This window comes from Solanum pennellii, chromosome 11, assembly GCF_001406875.1.
Source record: "Solanum pennellii chromosome 11, SPENNV200".
NCBI classification, from domain to species: domain Eukaryota; kingdom Viridiplantae; phylum Streptophyta; class Magnoliopsida; order Solanales; family Solanaceae; genus Solanum; species Solanum pennellii.
This window is the reverse complement of record NC_028647.1, coordinates 4,766,305-4,772,957: the sequence shown is the minus strand read 5'-3', so window position 1 is coordinate 4,772,957 and position 6,653 is coordinate 4,766,305. Positions and strand designations below refer to the sequence as shown.

General features: G+C 30.0%; 1 long non-coding RNA gene across 1 annotated transcript; it reads right to left on the bottom strand.

Moving 5' to 3' along the window:
- Nucleotides 1-4,243: 4,243 nt before the first annotated feature.
- Nucleotides 4,244-6,653, bottom strand: LOC114074946. The gene is made up of 3 exons (XR_003575329.1): nucleotides 5,147-6,653; nucleotides 4,954-5,053; nucleotides 4,244-4,878 (listed from the first exon to the last, which is right to left on the bottom strand). It is a non-coding gene; the product is annotated as an uncharacterized LOC114074946 (long non-coding RNA).

Sequence of the window (6,653 nt, the reverse complement as noted above, 5' to 3'; positions counted from 1 at the left end):
GAGGTATAGATTAGAGATAATGATTTAATTTATTATTACTACTTATAATGAAAATTATTATTGCAATATTAGTTTGATGGTAATAAAAGTTTTTTTTTTGAAAATCAATAAACTTAAATTCTTGATAGGCGTAGACTATTAAGTTGTGCGAAATTTTCACTTTTCCGTGTTATTTTGTTTAAGAGCGAGTTTACCATATTATTTTTCTTAATTAGTGAATTAAAATAAGTCGGGCAGAGATTTTTGTGACTTTAAATTATTTTATTAAAAAATAAAATGAATATTTGAAAATAGAAGTGTTATTATATATATAAAGTGCATCATATAAAATAAAATTGATAAAATATTATATTTAAAAAGTCTAACATATATGCTTTAATATTTTTAAAAAGTTCAGACAACGTCAATCATCAATCAAACGTCTATAATTTATATCTATCATATTTCGTGATCAATATTATTTAGCCACCTATTGTTGGAATGTACTATCGAATTTGTTTCTTGTTATGAAATTAAGACTAGGAGCTACTTGGTCTGTCCGATATTATTAATCATGTTATATTTTTTAAAAGTTAATTTGATAAATTTTAAAGTTAAATTTAATTATATTAATTAGATATTTTAAATAAAACATTTACATATTAATGTGATAAAAATATACATCTTAAAAAATTAATTAAAATTTTATATTTGATTATAAAAATAAAAATTATGATAAATAATTCAGACGGGGAGAATAATATTCAATAATGACAGATAATCAAACGGACAAGTGGACAATATATTCTTAAAAAATTATATACGTGTAGAAATTTGCTTGCACATTGATTGTGCAAAAAAGTGGAAGTATATATCAATCCAATTGTATTATTATCAACTTAGATTTTCTTGAAACAACTCAAGTAACAAGTGGCCCATTATTCGATATTCATTTTGAGATTATGAGTACTTATTCGTATTCTTTTTGAGATTATGAGTACTTATTTGGATGTATATGATCATTTCATTTAAAATTTAAGTTATTAGAGAGAATATATATTTATTATTTGATTATATTCTTAACACGTTTTTTATGTGTGAGCCTATTATTTGATTATATTGTTAACAGCTCTTTACACGTGAGTCTGATTTTTTTTCATAAGTCAAACACGCGAAACTTTTTTTTAATCTTTGAGTGACGATAAGATTTGATCTCAGGACCTCTATTTGTTCTAATCCCATAATAAAGTATATAACTATCTTTATCTAAAAGTTTAAATTGCTAAAGAAAACATAATTTAATTATTTGATTATATTCTGAACAAATATATCAAACATAATATTCCATAGACTCAGCCTAAATTAAGAAAAATGTTTATTATAAAGATATTTTAGAGCTATCATTCAAAATCTATATGATTCAAAGTTAAAAAATTCTATCCTTCTCTTTTTAATATAATTTCTGACATTTTTAATATTAATAAGTGAAACAGGTAATTGGGAAAAGAGACTTAAATTACTTTTGTCATTTTGTGTGAGACTAATTGCTAACACCAAGGACTTGATTGACTATCATGGTTACCATGAAATAGTAAGTAAGCTTACGTCGTAAGCGGTTCCTTAAAGTTGTCCATATATTTCATTTAGACATTTCAATTAAGGTTAATATCTATTGAACATTTAAATCTTAATAAATCGATACCTATTTAACATAAAATAATAATTAATAAAAGCACAAACATGCGTGCATCTCAAACTCATATACATAAAAAAAGAGACAATACAATATTAACACATGACAATTGAATCAAAAAAATTATAAACTCTATTTAAATAATTCTAAAAGAATTTTTAGAAAACAAAATATTATGTTAAAGTTGACCCACCCTCACCTCACCCCACTCCACCCTCCACCCTTCTTTTTTTTCTTTTTCTGGCAAACATATTTTCTTTGTTACTACGCCTCAGCCACCAGTAAACATTGCCTCAACCCTTCTTCTTCTCCGTCGGATCTTGCTTTCTTTTCTACTGGGTTGCTGCACTTCAACCACATGTAAATCATTCTCTTTCTCGAATTTTATCCCTTTCATCGGTGTTGATATTATATCATTGATCCCTATCTAAGTTAACCCCTCATTCACATATCATTCTAATAACGTTAATTAAGATTTAAAACCTTTCGCCTGTTGTCTAATAATCATTTATTACACTTATAAGAAAAAAAATCAGCCTCGCTGAAATATTTTTTCAACAAAAATAATAAAATTTCGTCGGATTATTTGAAAAAAAGAAAAAGAAATCAATATCATAAAAGAACTGGAGAATTGGAGAGGTTAAGAGTGAAAGGTGGAGGGCGTGGGGGTGGGTAAAGAACAAATAGTTGCAGGGAAGATGGGGAGAAGACAGAAATGTTCCTTTGTTTTTTAATTAATTAATTATTATTAATATTTATTAATTAGGATGTAAGTTGAAAAGAAAAAGAAAAAATATATATTTAAATTTCGTCACGCGCTTTAAGAGTGTGAAATACATATTTTTGACATATCAGCTTTTTGTGTCTAATAGGAATCACTTTTGAATATGTAAGGTGTTCAATAGGTACTAACCTTAGTTGAGGTGTCTAAATGAAATATGCGGACAACTTTAAGAGGCCGTAGATGACTTTAACCTAGTAAGTAATTCTTCCTTTTCAATTAAATATCTTAAATTTAAATTTTCATCCTATAAAACTATCTAAATTTAAATTTTCATCATATGAAATTATCTTCATTATAAAGAATTTCTTTTACCAAGAAATTTTTTAACATGAACGGAAATTTTATGTTGGATTTAATTAGTGCACCGCTTGCATGCATTACGGTTCAACAAACACCTACACATTTTAATGCATTTTTTGTACACACATCTGAATTTTTTTAATTAAAGTCTTTATAAGCAGGGAGGTTCTTTCCAAATAAAATTTAATTGTGTAAATTTTAAATTAATCGAATTTTAATATGGACTAATAAGCAACCAAAAAGAAAAGATCTTCTAAGATGCAAAATTTCATATTTGCAAAGCACCACGCTTACGTCTATTTAGATTTAATTTTGTATTATTTATTTGATGGAAAATGTCTATGATCCATCAATAATAGGGTTGTTCATTTAGGTCTATCTACCTTTGCTTAATAATTTCGAGTTTGAGTTATGAAAAATTTCTGATAGGAAATGTATGTATTGTTGAATATACATTAGGAAAGGGCTAAATATGTGACCTCCTAATCATATAACTATTTTTATTATTACCACAAGGCTCCCATTCGTAATTTATACTGCATATATACATTAAAAAAAAGTGTCACTAGCTCTAACTGATAGGGGCAATTTTTATACGAAAAATACTACCAACAAGCATATAGAAAAGTAGAGTATATAAGAAAAGTGTTAAATATAACGTATTAGTAATACTATCATTAATAATATTGATATTTGCTATGCTTACAATAATTATGCCGAAAATAACGGGGAAAAGGTGCCATTGGTAGCTTTAATAATATTTAGTTTATAGCTTGAAAAAAAAAACAAGATCTTGTATTTATTTATTAGTTTTGGAATTTTCATGCTTTTATTTTTTTACGTGACAATGTAATTTAATACAAGTGTAACTTTTGATCATAGGCTACACTTTTGATCACGGAATATGATCTACACAACCTTCATATATTGAGTTCAGATGAACCTAATACGAGTACTCTGCATCCACCTTTGTTCTATTAGTGACTCAATTTCAAATTGATGTGGTGTGACAAATAGCCATGTCTCTAAATTGAGTTTTGATAATCATGGTGACAAATAACATGTACCATAAGAAATGTTGATGTTTTGATAATTATTGATTGCTTATGGCTATAGCCTACGAGGAATACTTACCTCTTCATCATTGAACAAGAATGTTTATACTATGTCATTCGATAAAAGTCAAATTTGTATCGAGTGTTTGTTATGAGTTCAATGTTCTACCTCATAGGTGTCCTCGCAAGCCATAATCATGTTGCCCGGTCTGTGGCATTACAATGCTACGTTACAGTATTTTAACGAGGTTCAGCTAAGCCTAATAATTAACAATGTCATTCAGTTAAGCCAAATGTGCTTATGATCATGACTAATAACACATACAAAATCGCGTAAAACTTGTCTGAATACTTCTCCTGAGCAATATCGCGGAAAAAGTGCAGTATGATTCTTCTTTGCCTCTGTTGTTCTATCATTACTCTGTACAGAAATACATAGAAAAGTGAAAAGGGAATGTGTAAGGTCAAAGAAACCATAGAAAAACCTGTCCCTTCGTTTCAATTTGACTGTCTGGTTTTGACTTAGCAAAAGTAAAGAAGACTTTTGAATCTTGTGTCTTGAACATGTTACGTGGAAAGTGAGAAACTAAAGAGTTGTTTTAAAGGAAAAGAGACGTTCTGTTTGAAACAGAGGGAGTAGCAAAAACTTAGCCACATAAGTGCATACATATAAGGCAAAAACTTGTATCTGTTTTTGTGGTATGAGCAAGTTTACACAACATTTTGATATTCCATCAACAAAATTTTCAGCCTCGTGTTTACTTAGACGTGAACGCGGAGTCTGTGAGCACATACTTTTTAGTGCACAGACAAAGAAACTCGAGGGCAAAAACACAAGGACTATTGTTAAAGAATGACAAAAGTTCCACATCGGTGGTGGTTAATGAGATGGGTGGATTCCTTATAAGGCTTGGACAATCCTCCTCCCTTTGAGCTAGCTTTTGTGGTGCGAGTTAGGAATAAGACCTAATTTCTACAACTATACAGAAGACGAAAGAGTTATTGACATGATCAATACTTTCGTTGAACGCCTCCAATAGTCTTGCTTGAAGTTTTACCTTCGACTCCTTGAACAAAAGTAGTACATTATACAAGATGTAGAAATATTGATTAAACTTATGCTGCAATACAAGGTTAATTACCTTATTTTATCGCGTCAAGCTAAGCTGGGACTTGCCACGATCTGTTACAGGACGCCCTTTTTCGTAGCACAAGAAGCTGAATTTAACAGTAATGGCATTGCTACAAAAGGAATAAATGAAATAAGAAAACATCAGAGTTGGTTTATACCGCGGAAAATGAATGATGAGAAGAAGATACATGTAGAATATTTACCAGAAACAACAGCCATTTCTTACTTCTTTGCTGTGTTCAAAGGTAAAGATTCGGAACAAAAGCATTTAACAACCTGCATAAACCAGAAGTCTAAAAAGTCCAGTTAGTTAGTTAATCGACAGCTCCAGGAAACAGAATAATTATACGATGCCTGCTTAAAGGAGACGTAAAGATAGAAACTTTATTCACCTTTTCAAGATAATCAAGGTAATGCATTCGACTTGTATCTTCAGTAGCAGTTACCGAGATTAGCTTTCAGATAAAAACATTATAGAATCATATACATATGCAGAGTCCTCTGCAGTGTCCTGATCAGCAAATGAAGTTTATGTCGAGAACACCAGAGACTTAAAACCAAAAAAAATGCTCATATTGAACCCCGGAAAGTAAAGTACTTGTGATGAAACAAGATATGACAGATAAAAGCTTATGTCATTTACTCATATACGCGTGAACAAATAAACATGTTGTAGATTGGTAAATGTGAAATTACCTGTAGAAACACGACAACTTTATTCACCATTTCGTGTTAGTAAGGTTTCAAGATATCTGCACCACATTAGTGACTGAACAATATGAATGTACCTGAAATTGCACTTGTCTATACAAACGAAACAACATTACTTAGAATGAATAAGTTTGATACGAGGAATATCAAATCATCCAATACTTCTATTAAAGCTGGAAGAAGTTGCTGATTTGATATTGTTCTTGAAAATGCAGGCTCAGATACATTGATAGATGACCGCACCATGCCACAACAACAACATACCCCGTGTAATTCCACGAGTAGAATATAAGGAGAGTAGTATGTTGAACAACACACTATACTAAATCCATTTCCAAAAGCTAATTATGTTGAGTTATAAGATAGTCACTCGAGATAACATAGCATATATCCCCTTTATCAATAAGAAATGAACGTTGGACCTAACTCAACCTCAAAAGTTAGCTTAAAAGATTATGATTGCACGAAACCATTATAAGGAGATAACGATTCATTTCCTCGAGCAATATGTGTGACATTAACACTTTCTGTAAGTACGCCAAGGACTAAACATCTAGGGCGTGGACAAACATAATATTGATATCAAACATTTAGTAAATAACCAAAACATAGGAACAAGTCTGAGTCTAACAGACTGATACCATGATGAATAAACGTTAGACATAATTCAATCTCAAAAACTAGCTTAAAGTATTATGATTGCCAAATCGATCCATTTCCTCCATCAATATGTATGTATGTAACATATCCTTACACCCCCTCAAGACTGAATAACTGGAGCGTGGACAATATAACATTAAGAACCAATACAGAATAAATAACCAAGAAATAGAAATGGATTACGGACTCTGATACGATAATAAGAAATAAACATTATATTGTGACCAAATTTTTAATTTTCAAAACTAGATCATAAGTTGAAAAAATCCCTTAAATAAGAAGATAACAACTCATTTCCTCCGCGAACATAAAATACTTAACACATACCCCTAATTATGA